We start from the raw sequence: 18293 nt of genomic DNA, 5'->3' as shown, positions 1-18293 counted from the left end.
TCGAAATAGTATGTGACTTAGAGGCACTTTTTTCTTAAATGATTGCCAATGATAATAGCCGATGCGAGCGCATGTATGTGTTCTAAAAGCAACTTTAGTTTACAGGTATTGTTCAAAAAACTAATGAATTCCTATTCGTAACCATAGATTTTTTCCTCAATCATAGAAGATTTAATTATACCCTTACAATGTACGTGTAATTATTATCTTGTCTTGCGCTATTAAGTGTATGTAAATAGATAATTGGTATTACAATGTGTTCTGTGTTTACCATATAGTATTTCAATTTAAATCATTCAATTTATTTTATGTTTGTCACACCAGTAATACCTATTGGATGGCAAAATGCGTTTCGTAATAAGGTTAGAATCTAACCGTTAGATCATCGTTCCATTTTTATGCGACCACGAAAAAGCCAAAAAGTTAAGAAAAAAGTCTTGCGACCCCGTCACTGTGAAATTATAATAATACTAGCAGACTCGGCCAAGCGTTGCTGTGGCTAAGGTTTTTGTTATATTAAACAGTAGTAAACTATTCAAGGGAAACGGTAGGAGAACACCACCATGCTTTTTTGGTGGTTACGCCATTTAATTGTAGCTTATGTCAAACGTACTTTCAACACAGCGCCATCTGTTAAAATTGTGATTAATAAAAAATAATTTGCAATAAAATAATATTGCGGGTATAAATTAAGATGTAAGCTATCCTATCTTTTAAGTTAGATCAAACTGCACACGGTGTGCAAATTTGATTGAAATCGGTTCGGTAGTTTAGGAGTCCATAGCGGACAAACAACGTGACGCGTAATTTATAAATAAGCTGATGTACATAGCGCGTTATTTTTAACGAATATTTTGTACCTATGCGTAGTTTGTATTTATTATTTTTCAAAAGACTGCGACCCCCGGCTTGAGAAACGACGGCTTAGATTAAGGGTGAGATCCTAAACGGGACAAACAAGCATTTGACGACTCATTGGTCTAGTGGTTAGTACCCCTGACTGCGAATCCATGGGTACCGGGTTCATCCCCGCCTGAGACGAACATCGATGTGATGAGCATTTGGTGTTGTGCTTAGGTCTTGGGTGTTTAAATATGTATTTATATGTCTATCTATCTATAATATGTATGTATATCCCTTGCCTTACCCATAACACACGCTTAACCAGCTTAGCATGGGACTTGGTCAATTGGTGTGAATTGTCTTAAAAAAAAAAGCATTCTTATTGTATAATTAATTTACTCTTTTATCTCTGTTTATCCCTCTAAATGTTGTGCATACTTCATCGATGCACATGCATGTATTGTGTTTTTGTATGTCGTGTGTTCTCTGTAAGTGCTGTGTTTCGTTAGTGTGCGTTTGAAAGTAAATAAATAAATCTTGTTGGAATTTATACAAGGGTTTAAAAACATTATTCGATGCCACAATATCGGTTACACAATTTTAATTTCAATCTCCACATTCAGAGTTGCTCACAATTTAAAATCGATTTTCCTTTAGTTTTATTTAATTGTTGTTCCATCTCTTCGTGTTACGTTTGTCTATAAATTGTCACATTAAAAATTGTATTTTGTTGTTCTTGTACCAATGTATTAGTGTGCCGAGCGTTGTCAAGCTTTTACAAAGAAACTAATATTAAAAAAATCTCCTAAAACTAAAATAGCAAACGGGCATGAGGCTCACCTAATGTTAAGTGATTTTGACATGGACCACCGCCTATGGACATTGCCAGAGGGCTCGCAAGTGCGTTGTCGGCCTTTTAAGAATTGTACGCTTTATTTTGAAGGTTTATAAAATATATAAACGTCAAATGTTGGTTTGATAATATCTTATTGTTATCATAAAGATGTTGATTAAGTCAGGTTTTTTCTTAAAGGGAGCTTTGAGATAATAATTGTGTGGGACCAAAAGTGAAGTCGTATAATGCGATCTAGAATTACTTCCGTCTCTCAGATATTTTGTTCGCTCGTTTTTCATTGTTTTATTGCAGAAAAATTATGGCATGTTTTCCTAGGTTTTACATGTAACGGTATAAATTGGTTTCCAAGATGCTCTAGATATTTTAAGCATTATTTCTTTTCAAGGTCCTTTCCTTCAGGCTTTAGTTAATACGAGAATTCTTTCACGAAAATGTATAGCTGCAAGGGTGTGTCTGGTAGCATCAGCCAGCATTTACGTCTAGACCATGCAACACTCTGCAATATTTTTAGTATGGCCGGGCTATATTGCCAAATATTTTTTGTATGTCCGATGAAAAAATACAGCAATATTTCTTAGGATATTGCTGTCTTGCTTTACGGCCCCTTTTTTATGCTAAAAATCGTAGTTATAGCTAATCTTGTAAAGGCTCCTCTACACGGGCTACACTTTTAAAGAGCATTTCCGACTACATATATCCCGAAAATACAATTTATATACAGGTATATTAATTAAAATAATATCCCAGTGGAGCTACAACCCTATTCTTTTTAAACAAAAGATATGTACCATAGAGTCATTCTTATCGGTATATATACGTGTGCTGCCATCTATTAGTAAATTTTGATATTATGTTCCAAAATTGACAATTGACTTAAATTATATTTAGCAGAGATTTAAAAAAATGACAAATGAATGTCATTCTGACTAAATATATCTGTATGTTCTAAATAACCTTAACACATGTTTTTTGTGTAGGAAGGATTCTTTTATGACTTGCAAATATTATGTGTAACATTTAATGTTAATTACAAAATGAAACATTACGCAAAAAATAAACGACTCTAACACTATTTCGTACTTAAGTAGCTTTCAGTCCCGGCTTCGCACTGCCGGATATTTATTTTATTATTATTAATACTTAGGTATCGTGGACTTGAAGATATTGATGTAATCTATAAAATTAATTTTTATTTATTATATAAACATTAATTAATAACAAAAACAATACTAACTTTCAATATAATAACTAAAATATATTATTAAAAGGAGTCCCTTTAGGCAGGGTTCCGAAAAAACTGGCAGCGTTTCCACTTTGAATAGCTAAATCTTTGTCTGAGGTAGCTGCTCTTCGATCTCCTGTGATGTCGACTAACCTTTTTTCTATTTCTTAAAAAGCCTTATAGCGCTAGCTATTCAATAAAATTGTAAAAGGTACATCACATTGCTCTATTGGCAAATTGTTTATTGTTTTCATATAGATCACCTTATTATATGAAAACTTATAATAATGTATAATGTAGTATTCTAATGGTAAGAGAATTTTTCAAATCAGTCCAGTAGTTTTTCAATTAAACCAAACAAAGAATCAAAGCAAAACAATTTTTTTTTCAATTTGATGCCATCGACCTTCCGAAGTCAGGCCCGTACATTTTGATGATACATTTTTATTTATATATATTGTTCTAAACAAAAAAGCTTTTAAAATGTCCTTGCGAAAAAACTGCTAACGACTGTGCAATTTCCGTTACAACTAATAAATTGCTTTAGTAAAAATAAATATATGTACTTTCAAACAAATATTTTCTTCGTTTAAACAAATCACCAGAAATAATATTTACAAGGAACGGCAAATTTAACGCTCAACATTGTATTTGCTTATTAAATACGAATACATTATTCTAAGTAAAATGAACTTGGTGGACTTAAGGTAGATAGATTGTGTATGTTACCATGGTTACCATTTTTAGGCGGAAACATCAAAGCATCTTTTACGAATTGATATTTATTGTTTTATTTATTTATATATTTTTTTATAGCCTTATATCATAAATACAAAATATATACATTATAACTATAATTGTTTTTCTTAATCTACGATAACCGATTCTGTGTGCCTACGGGCAAAGGCCTCCCCCATTGTCCTCCATTTTTCCTTATTGTATACCAATCTCGTCCAGGTCTTCGTCTTTCCAGCCATTTCCATGATTTCATCGGCCCATCTTTTAAATTGCCTACCTCTGTTTCTTTTATGGCCTCTTGGTGGCCAGTGTTGCAATTTTGCTCCATTTATCTGCTCCTCTTATGGTATGTCCACTGTCCAGCCAATTTCCATGTTGGTTCTTTTGTTTTGTTGTTTTTTTTTTATAGAACAGGGGGCAAACGGGCAGGAGGCTCATCTGATGTTAAGTGATACCGCCACCCATGGACACTCTCAATGCAAGAGGGCTCGCGAGTGCGTTGCCGGCCTTTTAAGAATTGGTACGCTCTTTTCTTGAAATATGACATCTGTCAAATGTCAATCATTTGATGTTCGACCATAGATACGTATCTTCAAGTATACTTTTCGGTTGAATTAGCTTCAGGACAGCTTTACAATGATTCAGTGGTGCTACAATCCTATTTCCATAATTGTAATAAATAAAAATAATATGTATTACGCATAGAATTTTTTTTTAATAATTTGCTTTTATCGACAAATATCGTTTTTGTAGTCTAAGTGTTAGCCGAGATATCGGCTTTCTCAGGATGATTCTTAACTGTCCGAACACATGTTAGTTAGCCTTATTAGGTCTTTTGGATTTAGGCACAAGGTATTAAATTTATAAGCGAGAAAAAAATAAATCACTCTATTAGTTTTTCACATTATTTATAACAGACAAATAAGCAAAAAAACGAAAGATTTATGGTATTAGACCAGTGTGTAAATTAATTTAAAACTTAGCGATAACATTTAAAACAGGAAGGTTATGACGTAAATGAAAACATTTACTTAAAGACATGATGTGCCAACTGCCAACATGTAAAGGTGAAACAATATGGAAAAAAATTATTAGTAAATCGTTTATTTGCAAAGAAAGTGGTACATTCATATTGATAAATTATATAAAAACAACCGCACAATCAGCCATATAAAAATAGACATGCAAATGGCATATTTATCATAATGTCATAATAAGAAAAGTTAAGTTATTTATAATTGTTGTCAATAATTATGGTACAAAACTATCCCACACTATAAATCACCTTTAAAATTTAATCACCTTCCCCTTGAAGGCATTACACGGCGGTGATCTACAACTTCTGGGATGGTGATTTAATAGAGTTATAGCCATTAGCCATGGCGTAAAAAAAAAATACATTGTGGTGCAACATGCTGCTCCTTCTTCTGCTTCTGCGCTCCGCCGACTATAACCTGTTGCTTATGATAAAATCTAGCATTGAGAATTAGCGACTCGCATTTGTGATATTAATTATGGAAATAGTTGTCAAATACTTCACTGACAGTTGACAAATGTAATAAAGATAAGATATGTTAATTCTCTTTGGTTTTGTAGCGTTTCTCATCCATAGACTGTGGAACTGAAAAGCATTCGAATCGTCGAGTTATGTAAATCGCGTTCGTTCTTGAATATTTTAATGGATATAACAAATTAATTAATTTCGACAAACTAAGAACACGTTACTACGTGACAACTAAAAGCGGCCTTGGAAGATTACGGATTTATCTGGTTAATATCAGAATTGTATTTGGTTGTACTGTTTATTGATAAATAAACCTAATTAAAACGTATATAGAGTATTTGGCATAATTGCAAACATTGATGTTTGTGATTTATCAAATCAAAATCATTTATTCAATGTACATTTTTGAACGTCAAAAAAGAAGTATATATTAAATGCTTCTAATTTTACATTTACTGCCAGTTCTCAAATCAAGAGCGTAGAACGGAAGAGAAGAACTGGATATAAACTCTCCGCCACTCTTTTTATCGCCAATTTTTTTTTACACAACGTTTGTAAGGAGCTGCAACCATTACACCATGTTCCACATGACATCTTAAGTAATAAATAATAATAAAATAAAAACAAAGATTTGTCCTCTACCAGCAGTAGGCATGGTAAAATAGGAGCACGCACTTACATTCTCGTGGGAACAACATGCAAATACATAGTCTCTAGCTCATTTGTATCACGCAGACAGCGGCAGACATCAGTGCCAACCGTCAAAGGCATTTTAGGTCCTGAACTCCGAGCGGTACAAACAAAATCGAAGGAGTTAAGTATCCCAGATACAGGCGCCGCTTTATTACCAAAGACAACGCTATCAGCACTGGTACTCTCAATAGCGATTACGATCCCAAATTTAATGTACCGTCCTACGGATATTTAATAATCAACAGCAATATTCCATACTCGGTGTCATATCATTTTTAGGGCACACTTTGACCCGTCAGACCCGACTATCAGCATGATAATATAATGAGCGTGTGTCAGGTACAAGATTCCGATTAACTACTTGCCTATAAGATTATACATAAATCTGAGGCCCAGACCTAAAAGTTTGTAGCCCCACTAATCATTTTAAAACCCCATATATTTTTTTATTAAAGTATAAACGCTATCACGCACTTAAAAACCTTTACATAAAATGAGAATGAAACCTTTATAAATATATACTTTACGTTTTATTACGTGATACTCTGCGTGTACGAGATAATATTCGATGATGAAATGTATTTTTATAAGTTTATTATACTCGGTCATTGAACGTTTACTTTGATAAAATGAAACGCGTTAATCTGCGCGATATATGTAGGGTTTTGTTTGTTTTCTCTAATATCCGGAGCTGTTTCGCATTTAGCGGTTTAGTGTTGGATAACATTTAATTTTATTCACAAAAGCTTTCAAACATCGGTACTTAAAGAAAAAAATACAAGTTTTACGTGACACTTACAGGCATTTATGAAGAAACTTATTAATTATTAAAAATAATTTTCTTCAAAAAGAAAAGAAAAAATCACATCAAGAAAATATTTAAAAATTATAGAAACAAAAGGTTATAGCTAAGGAGCTGGCGAGCTATATCTACGTATATATTTGCTCATGTGGCAGACTTTATTAATAGAGATAATTATACGAAAAGGAATATTAAGGACCACGACTGAAACCATGGTCGCGCTGCATTCTAAATTGACAGCCCGTTAAAAATTAAAAAAGAAAAACAGGTATACTATACGTATATCATTTGCTCGTATCTGACGTTAAGGCCTTTGGGCTTTAGAAACCTTGTCAAAAAGAAAAAAATAAATAAAGAGGCATTTTTAAAAAGGAGTTTTTAAAGATTTTTTATATATGAAATACACACTTGACAGACCTGCAGTATTTGTTTAAAAAAATAGTCTGCCACCATCGCAGCGCTGCGTTTTCTATTTAGCGTTTTTAAAAGTGTCAACAAAAAGAGTGCTATTTAATTTGCTCGTGTCTGCCTCTTTGACTGTTGTTTATATTGCTTATTAAAAAAACATAAATGCGGCCGACACCCAGGCCACTGATATTCCGATATCAGACCATTTGAATATTTTGTATTTATTTTTTTTACTTTTTCATGTTTGGATCGGAATTCGTATCATGTTCGCAGTCAATTAAAATTAAAAAACAAAATAAAAACAGTCATACTACGAAGAATCGCATTAATTAGCGACTTTGTTTTATACTATGTAGTGATGCTCGCCAGCACAATAGCTATCATATCTGGTGTGAGCGGAACTGTGTATCCAGACCTAGTATCAGCTTACCAAGGACTTTGACCGATGTCTGTAAAACCACGTGACATAAAGTATTTACGTATCAAATAAGTAATTATCTTATTCTTATGCGTAAGAACAGATTGTTGTGATCCGACCATGGACTTGGAAATGTTATCTAAAAAAAGGTTAAATAAAAAATTATACATTTCATTTGTCACGTTTCGAGTACAGCATTTGGCTATTACTATACTACTGTCTAGTAAAAATTAATTTAGTCTTAATAAACTTTATTATCTTACTTTTAATTCTCTGTAGTAATAGTAGAACGCACAGAATCTAACCTTCCGACTCCCAGAACCAACATTGGGTTCCGCTAGTCTCTTCACAGGATGTGTTCTGCTTTGGATTCTGCCACTAACATCGATCCTTATTGGCACTCCTCCACTGCTTCATTTAAAAATAATTTAAAACAACTATGTTTGTCGTTAAAAGAACAAATTTTGTGCAGTCATGTTTGTTTTGCTTTATTATATTTTTTATCAGCGAAACTTTTTGTGAATACATCCAATGTTAAACACATTTTATGTTTTATTTTTTAACTTTTTTTATTATATAGATATGTTTTGTTTCCCAAATAAATAAGTAAGTGTTACGATGAACTCACACAACGCTTTGAAAGTATTCCATGGTCCATCGCTGTCAACTTCCATAGCTTTCACTATGACGGAAAGCGACAGATCCAATCCGAAGGTGGCGGTTAGGAAGCTACGTTCAGAGCTCCATGCCGGACCCCAGGTAACAAAGAAGATTCAGTGCACACACATAGCCTTACACATTTTTGTACCATATTCTTGCAATAAATAAATTATTATTATTATTATAAAGTTCGGTGTCATATACTTCACGTTATATGTAAATATTGAAAAAAATTAAATAAGAATAAAAATAACAAAACGCGGCAAAACTGTATGTAATTTCGGGTGTTGATTTACAGATCTTCTACTCGTCTTTGATAAAAAAGTTTAACGAAAACACAGATATTTTCCTGTTTTCCTGGGGACAGTGTAGTTTCTTACTGAACGAGATTTAAAGTACAGGCCTGACTTATCCCTATTACTCTCTAAAATGCCTTTATCGAAACGAATAAGCTTAAAATCGTAATAATACAGTGTCTAATCAATTAAGATATGAAATAATGCTTTGGGTATTTTCCTAACATTATTAAAAACAAACGCCTTTTCTATATCTCTATTTATCTAATATATAAAATTCTCGTGTCACGGTGATTGTAACTAATTAAAATTTAAGTTTTTCGTGAAATTTTGTATGCATATCGGTTAGATCTGCGAATTGGACAACATCTATTTTTCATCCCCCTAAATGTCAAGAGTGGTCCGGTTGTTTTGGACAATTTTTTTTGTTTAAATTTTTTTACAGGATACAGAAATACATACAACCTTAATTTTCACCCCTTTACGATCAACCTGTATTTTTAGTATAGTAGATAGTTATTTTTATTGAACTAAAAAAATCTTTCCAGTGTAAACTCATTGTAACATCATTTGTTATAACGAAATACTCTCTGTAACGTCAACATGAGGTACATTTGATTGGATTAACACAAAACCCATACATCAATTCACTCTTTATAACGCAAAGCTACTCTGTATGACGAAGAAATATTTTCATATTTAGACATGAACAACATACTTAACTGAAATTGTTTTTATTAAAACTAACCTATTGAGGTGCCGAAATTTCTAAGAAAGACACCTGAGGTCATAAACAGCCTTCTCGCCTTTGTTATTGTTAATTGCATTAACACGTGTGCCATTATTCTTGATTACATTGCCTATAGGAAATTTTAGTCTCAATTACTAAACGCACCATTGTCACCTATCTATTATATATATTGTAATTGGTTAAATTTGGTGTTTTTTCTTTTGTTTTCTTCGGTCCCTTGAAATTCGTAATAAAGAGTTCACACTGTACATGGTGAAACAACGTTTGCCGGGTCAGCTAGTTATCTAAATAAATGTAACTTTCTTTAATAATACTAGTGTACCAACGGCTCAATCGCTAAGATAGCATATTCTCAAGGACGTATGATTAGATAATACGATGTTAAGCTGTATTGAGGTCACTTTTTTTTCTAGACTTAGAATTATTATCGCTATACGAAATTGCCCAATGTATTCTTTGGCACTCATATTGACAGGCGGCAAGCGAAAACTTCCACATGGAATGTAAAAAACTATGATATATATATATATATCTGACTATAATAACCTTAAAAATATAATTTAATAACTAAAATATGTTATTAAAAGGAGTTCCTTCGGTCATGGTTCCGAAGATACTGGCAGCGTTCCCTCTTTGAATAGCTAGACCAATTATTTGTCCGAGGTAGCTGCCAACTTTTCGGTCTCCTGTGATGTCGACTATCCCTTTTGCTATTTCCTTAAAAAAGGCTTATAGCGCTAGGATCTCACGGACCAGGGGTCTCAACACATAAAAAAATCATGTAAAAATAGTAAAGTGGAAATATTTAAGGAAACGTGACATTATTTAGCAGTAACAATTCAGTTTTTTCTTTAAATATTAACTGTAATTTGTTTAAGGTTAGATTTCAGGTTTTTTCCTTGTATGTACTTATTTTTTCTGTTTCATATATTTTGTTTATTAATGTAATCTGTTTGGCTTTGTATATGTGGTTTATTTAATATGGATATGTGTCAGCTGTAAGATTACTTATAAATAATAGTTTTTTGACTCCCTAGAGGGGGCAGCTTTCCCTACCAGGCAGGTAGTCTTGATGCCCTTGATGCACTGACATTTAGTATTGTAAAAAAATATCTGTAGAAGTTTAATATAACTTCCAAATATATGGACTTAGTATTTCAATATGTGTATATTAAATGCCAATTAAAATTAAAAAGCACTTAACATAATTAATGTATATATATGCTTTAAATTGTTTCTAAATGTCGTTTTTTTTGGCTTCAAACATATATGTATATAAATTTAGTGTCGCTGTGTGTGTAACCAAACTCCTCCGATTTGACGGAGTTCAATGACATTTTTTGGGTATATTTGGAGGGTTTGAAAATAAATATATTTTTTTTTACCCAAAGCATTTTCAAAGTGTTTTATTTTTTTATCATTTGTACTCATATTTCTTGTATTATATTTGTATATCAAAATATAACTTTTTCCCCCCTTTTTACTACTAACCCCTTTTTAATAGTGATATTAGTATTAAATAATCTTTATATAGCACAACAACGTGAGCCGAGTAGGTATGTAAGGTAGCTTTTTTTTTAAAATAAAATTGTTTAAAATTAGACCAAGAGTTGCAACTTCAAAGTTCATAATTGCACAGTAAATAATAAAAAATAATGAACATAGTATCCTCAATGGTGCATTGGACTAAGCTTTTGTATAAAACGGAGGTCCCAGATCCGATTCTCGGTGAGTAAAGCGATATTGATTTATCTTCTCAAAGGGCTCAAAAAGAGGTCTACAAGATTCTATAGAATATAATATATCATTATTATGTTACGGAAACATGAAATCACGATGCAAAGGACTTTGAAGATAAGGTTATCAATATCTTATCATTAAGGCTTATAAAATAATTGAATATTTTAAAGATAACATAATTATTCTAATTAATCAAATAATGTATATAATAATAAAAAAATATTAAAATCATTTTAAGTCTTGATTAAGTTCTTACAATTCAATAAATTTGTTAATACAGCAAAATCGCTTGTAAGCGTCATTAAGTTAAATTAACATGTGAAAAAACAGCTTAAACCAAATGCCAAAAATAATATTGTAATTTTAAAGTGTAGCAAATTAATTATTATAAGGATTATGAATTCCAATTCGCAATATGTATAACTTTAATTAAATGTTTTTTTTGCTTTTATAATGTACTAGCTGGTGCCCGCGACTTCGTCAGCGCAGGATTAGTAATTCGAGTAGCTTATAAAAGCGTGGCGTAGAAAAAAACCTCGAATGATATTGACTATTTAAGATAAACATTTCCATCATACATTACATATGTGTAACTCTAGCGGTTTTGGCAGCGCACGCCAGCGTTACACGGAGATGGTAGATTTTTCCCTACTTACTTGATATTTTGGAAAATTCACAGAATATCTTAATAAATTGTAGCCCATGTGTTATTCTGATAAATAAGCTATATTATTGTAATATGTAAAGTTTCATTAAAATCCATTCTTTAGTTTTCACGTGAAAGAGTAACAAACATCAATCCATATTTACGAACATTCGCGTTTATAATATCTATTAGTGGGATACTACTAAATCTAGTGATAACCCAAAAATAACTTTGCTCGGTGATTCTCCATTCCAATAGAAAAAGCAACCTGATTAAAAAAGCTCTCATCATACATTTGTATTTCTCGTATATAGTTTTTTTAAGATTTTTTTTTGAGGTTGCTTGTTTATTTTTTTCCGTTGCTAGCTTGCTGATGTTCTAATATAATTATTGTGTAAAAGTGTAAAATTTGTCATGTTATATTTTCTTGTACAATTTTATGCATACACGTTGTTTTAGAACTTATAAATAAAAAAAAATCAGTGGCGCTACAACTTTTTTAGGTCTGGGCCTCAGATTTCTGTATCTGTTTTCAGATCATTTCTTAATCTAATAAGTTGGTGATCAGCCTCCTGTGCCAAACGCCGTCGACCGGCCGGTTTGCTTCACTTTGTTTGTTTGTATGTCACCTGGCAGCCCTGGCATAGTGACAACGAAATTCAAACTATAACCTAACCAATGTCTCTCGCTTCACATCTGTTATTTTCGTTTCCCTGAATCTTCTACCATATATTACCTGACCACCCTAAAAAATTTGAGATAGGAGTGGAACATATGAAATTAAAAAATCTGTTAGAAATAGAATTTCTTCAACAAAAATATAAATTAGTATTAGAAATATGTATTACACTTAAAAAAAGAATCAGAAAATAAATGATTAAAATGAAACAAGTTTTGTTTTGATATTCTTTATTACCAAACAAATTACCTAGTTAAATTGTGCAATCACAGATTGCCGGAATGCTCTGTAGGAGATCTTTCATTGTTTCTGTGTTACTCAACTTCTGCTGTCAGCAAGATCACCATCATCATAAGCATCCCCTCTCTGTATACCTATATTATGCAATACAGCACAAGCTATAATTATATATAACTAGTATTTGTCAATTTTTACTGTAGTCCTAGCTGTAAACATGGAAATTTCCTTTTTCACACTCCGAAAAACCTTTCAAAAATATGCCTAGTTCTTATTTGAGAATAATTATAAATATTGTCAGCTCTTGTCATTGGATTTAAAAGTGTTGTTAACATGAAGTTAAGTGCTGGATAACCGCTGTCACCTACTAAGACAGGCATTTTCTAAATATCCTGCTGTCGTGTGAACTGCCAGGCCACCTAGTCACTATAGCAAATATTTCCATATCGGGCCCTATTATTGCTTGCACATTTACAGAAAATTACCCTTTTTTATTTCTGTATGCTTCAGAGTGAGCAATACCTTTGGGTCTATTAATTTTTATATGGGTGCAGTCAATAGCTCTGATTATACTGTTTAGGTCATGGTGAGTATTAGATCTTCCTAATTCTTCAAACTTCCTTTTGGCTATGTTCATATTTCTTGGAAAATTTACAAATCTAGGAAGTAATTTACTCAACTCTGCAGAGACTTTATTTATAATTAAACAGACTGTAGATTGGCTTATGCTGTTCAGATCACCACACACCATCTGAAATGTCAATGAATTATTATTAGTTACATATTATATGTTATGTTTCTGAAAGTCAGAAGACAAATGACTTCAACATATTATGTATTTAAAATCATTTGAGAATACATAGGTATAATATTCAAATCGAAAAACCATACATATTTATGAACACAATATTACCTGAAAACATCCAGTTGCATTTTTATGCCTTAATGCAATAAGTATTTGCAATTGCGGTAGGTTTGGCGATCCTCTGTTGTTATAAGGTTGCAAGTTTGTAATGATCAGCGGCAGGATCACATTTAATACCGTGTATTTCAAAATACGGTTCCTTCTTTTGAATTCATTCTCACCGTACAGGATGGAAGGATTTTGGTTGTATTCGTTCCGAACATATACAACACTTTAGGCAAAATTTTCAATTGTTGATATTTGATACAAGTGCTCTGTTGCTGTTGTCAAAACAATGCGATCCGTTCTACGTAACAAAATTATTGTCATCTTTAAATAATTAATACATTTTCTAAAGGTTACTCATAAATTTCTAGTTATTGCAATAATAAAATAAATGAATACATAAATAACAATAAATTGAAGATATATGTGTACCGTTTTAGATGCTTAAATATTTGTTATTGTTTACTTTTTAAAAGGATAATAAAGAAAGTATTGCATGAAATGAAACATCAATTTGTATTTTGACATTTGCTGTCTTAGCTTGGGCTTAGCTTAATCTCACCGTTAAAATGTCTATAAATACGAAATCATAGTTTAACCTTAGTGTACACTAAGCAAAGTTTTTCGTAAGGTAAGTCTGAGCAAAGTCCAAGTGCGCACTATAGATCTCACCCTTAGAGAGAGGGAAAAAGGAAGATATATAAGGTAATTCACCCTTCTCACTCTCTCTCAATCGCTCTCAATCGCTCTCTCCCTTTTCTTCGACAAAAACGCTGCACATCTTCGTGACGTTCTTTCACTTTAAAAAAATCCTCTCTTATAAAATTTAGTAAATGGCAACCTTACTCCGCCCGCTAACGTAGCGAAGCAGTGAGCACTTAATACTGAAGGTATATATGAACACTAAGGGTGAGATCTATAGTCCGCACTTGGACTTTGCTCTGACTTAACTATCGAGCTAAGACACAGTCGGTATTTATAGAGCAAACTGCGAATCTCTCCCTAGTGTTGGCTTAGCTTAATCTCAAGTCCACGAAATCGACGACTTACCAAAAACTTTGACTATAAGCCTAACAAAAATAATGGCCTAAAATTTGCTCTACCATCATATCTTTTACTGGACTTTTTATTTTTGTCGGTTTTTAATGAACGGTGTTGCCATTTTGTATCAGAGTTCCATAGACTTTGGGAAAAATAGAATTTGAATTCAAAGAAATTTTAAATGATCTTGATAAATACCTATGAAATGCATGAATTAAAATAATTACACATTATTATGGTATTTATTGTTGTTTATTTATATTATGTATGTAATTGTTCAAACCCCATTTTTGAGAAATCTTAAAAATAACTGGTGTGATTTTGTATGTCACCTGGCAGCCCTGGCATATTATAGTGACAACGAAATTCAAACTATAACCTAACCGATGACTCTCGCTTCACATCTGTTATTTTCGTTTCCCTGAATCTTCTACCATTTATTACCTGACTACCCTAAAAAATTTGAGATAGGAGTGGAACATATAAAATTAAAAAATCTGTTAGAAATAGAATTTCTTCAACAAAAATATAAATTAGTATTAGAAATATGTATTACACTCAAAAAAAGAATCAGAAAATAAATGTTTAAAATGAAACAAGTTTTGTTTTGATATTCTTTATTACCGAACAAATTACCTAGTTAAATTGTGCAATCACAGATTGCCGGAATGCTAGACCTGTAGGAGATGTTTCATTGTTTCTGTGTTACTCAACTTCTGCTGTCGGCAAGATCACCATCATCATAAGCATAGGGGATGCTTATGACTCTGTATACCTATATTATGCAATACAGCACAAGCTATAATTATATATAACTAGTATATTTTGTCAATTTTGACTGTAGTCCTAGCTGTAAACATGGAAATTTCCTTTTCTACACTCCGAAAACCCTTTCAACAATATGCCTAGTTCTTATTTGAGAATAATTATAATTATTGTCAGCTCTTGTCGTTGGATATAAAAGTGTTGTTAACATGAAAGTTAAGTGCCGGATAACCGCTGTCACCTACTAAAACTCCTTCTAGTTCACCATTTAGCAGCCTTGCATACGCCTGGCAGTTTCTAAATATCCTGCTGTCGTGTGAACTACCAGGCCACCTGGTCACTATATCAAATATTTCCATATCAGGCCCTATTATTGCTTGCACATTTACAGAAAATTACCCTTTTTTATTTCTGTATGCTTCAGAGTGAGCGATACCTTTGGGTCTATTAATTTTTATATGGGTGCAGTCAATAGCTCTGATTATACTGTTTAGGTCATGGTGAGTATTAGATCTTCCTAATTCTTCGAACTTCCTTTTGGCTGTGTTCATATTTCTTGGAAAATTTACAAATCTAGGAAGTAATTTACTCAACTCTGCAGAGACTTTATTTATAATTAAACAGACTGTAGATTGGCTTATTCTGTTCAGATCACCACACACCATCTGTAATGTCAATGAATTATTATTAGTTACATATATGTTATGTTTCTGAAAGTCAGAAGACAAATGTCTTCAACATATAATGTATTTAAAATCATTTGAGAATACATAGGTACCTATAATATTCAAATCGAAAAACCATACATATTTATGAACACAATATTACCTGAAAACATCCAGTTGCATTTTTATGCCTTAATGCAAAAAGTATTTGCAATTGCGGTAGGTTTGGCGATCCTCTGTTGTTATAAGGTTGCAAGTTTGTAATGATCAGTGGCAGGATCACATTTAATACCGTGTGTTTCAAAATACGGTTCCTTCTTTTGAATTCATTCTCACTAAAATAAGGATTTTGGTTGTATTCGTTCCGAACATATACAACACTTTAGGCAAAATTTTCAATTGTTGATATTTGATACAAGTGCTCTGTTGCTGTTGTCAAAACAATGCGATCCGTTCTACGTAACAAAATTATTGTCATCTTTAAATAATTAATAAATTTTCTAAAGGTTACTCGTAAATTTCTAGTTATTGCAATAATAAAATAAATGAATACATAAATAACAATAAATTGAAGATATATGTGTACCGTTTTAGATGTTTAAATATTTGTTATTGTTTACTTTTTTAAAGGATAATAAACAAAGTATTGCATGAACTGAAACATCAATTTGTATTTTGACATTTGCTGTCTTAGCTTGGGCTTAGCTTAATCTCACCGTTAAAATGTCTATAAATACGAAATCATAGTTTAACCTTAGTGTACACTAAGCAAAGTTTTTCGTAAGGTAAGTCTGAGCAAAGTCCAAGTGCGGACTATAGATCTCACCCTTAATACATATTATTATAATTGAATTATCTTAGTAATAGATTATTAATATTTTTTACACGTTCACTACAACTAAGATACTTTTCTTGTTTTGCAAGAGATAAGTAACGACCGATGTGACCCTTAATTATAGTAAATTGTCGTTTATAACCTGTTGTTTGTCGCAATGTACTTAACTTGGTATTATATTAATTTTACGCATAGTTAGCGTTTAAATTCAATCAAGGTTAATAAAAACCTACTAAAGTTGAACGTAGTATTAAAATATTTGATCTCTATAAATTAATTATAAGTTATTCTTGTCTGCCAGAAGGGTATTTAGAAAACCAATCATTAGATATGTAAAACGTCCGTCGCGTCCAAGCACCTGTCGATTCAGGGTTTTTTACTTGTACCTTCCAGATGCTATTTGGAGTGAAGAAGACAAATCAAGTCAAATCGAAAATCATCAAATCGGTGAAACCGTTCTCGAGTTTAGAATAGTGATACTAAATACTTTCCTAGTAATTAGCCTATATGATGCAATAAATATTTTTTTTAATTAAGATCGAAGTGTCCAGCGCTATTCGGAGTTACGTTATGACGCTGATGCTTTTCACAAACAGTTTTCTTGGTGTACGTCATGTCTTATAAACCAGGTAAGTTCTCGGTTTGATTTCGTTCGTTATCTGTACTTACCTCAGAATGCTCAATGAAACTTACGTAGAAATTATATCTTTTAAATGTCGCTTGGGCTAGAAATAGAACTGACTTTTGAACCGCTATAAAAACAATTAGGTAAACGTTATAATTAGCACGTAGAACGTTATAATTCCTGGTTATGTTCAAAGGATATATTTAACTACACAATAATAAAACGTTTAATTACAGTAAAACACAATTAACACTTCGACAGCGACAGCTTTATAATTTTATTTTATTAAAAAACCGACTACGTTCGGCTAGGGGCCGCGGCACGCTCGCGCGAGGCAGCGCGTGCGTTTGCCTCGTTTTTATATAAAAAATAATAATAACAGTTACTTAAAGAATACAATAAGAATTCTAATAGGTTGAGCAGATTCAGGAATATTAAAAGCATTATTAAAATAATTAATAAAACAAAAATTATTATTAAAATAATTATTATGCAATTGCAGTGCACTACAAAAGCAGTGTGGGCCTAGTGGTTTCAAAGTGTTGTTTGGCATAGTCAAAATGTATGATGATTTGCCATTTTATAAGAGTACCGAGAGTTTTTTACGCCAGCATTTTCTCTCGGCCTACACCCTCTCTCTTCTTTGCCGATGAGTAGGGATGCCTACAGATTCAAATTTAATAGCCGCGTACTGATTGAGCGAGCAGCCTCGCGAGGCAAATCCTAGGTCGGTCAAGACGTGCCTCGCCCGAGGCAAACGCACGCGCTGCCTCGCGCGAGCGTGCCGCGGCCCCTAGCCGAACGTAGTCGGTTTTTGTCGATGCTCAAAGGCGCCTCACTCACTCAGTCCTCAGTAGGTGTGACGTTCTGCATAAAAAATCGATTTTTTATTAATCGATTATTTTTTCACATCCCTAGTCCTCAGTATGTTTGCCGCGCTCACTCAAGACGGTAGTGTT

At 32.5% G+C, this 18293-nt stretch overlaps 1 long non-coding RNA gene across 1 annotated transcript; it reads right to left on the bottom strand.

Moving 5' to 3' along the window:
• Positions 1-12469: 12469 nt before the first annotated feature.
• On the bottom strand, positions 12470-16383 carry LOC125063366. The gene is made up of 3 exons (XR_007119506.1): positions 16038-16383; positions 15451-15874; positions 12470-12857 (listed from the first exon to the last, which is right to left on the bottom strand). It is a non-coding gene; the product is annotated as an uncharacterized LOC125063366 (long non-coding RNA).
• Between the last annotated feature and the right edge of the window lie 1910 nt (positions 16384-18293).

The sequence above is a fragment of the Pieris napi genome, chromosome 3 (genome assembly GCF_905475465.1).
Source record: "Pieris napi chromosome 3, ilPieNapi1.2, whole genome shotgun sequence".
NCBI classification, from domain to species: domain Eukaryota; kingdom Metazoa; phylum Arthropoda; class Insecta; order Lepidoptera; family Pieridae; genus Pieris; species Pieris napi.
This window is presented reverse-complemented; position numbering and strand designations above follow the sequence as displayed.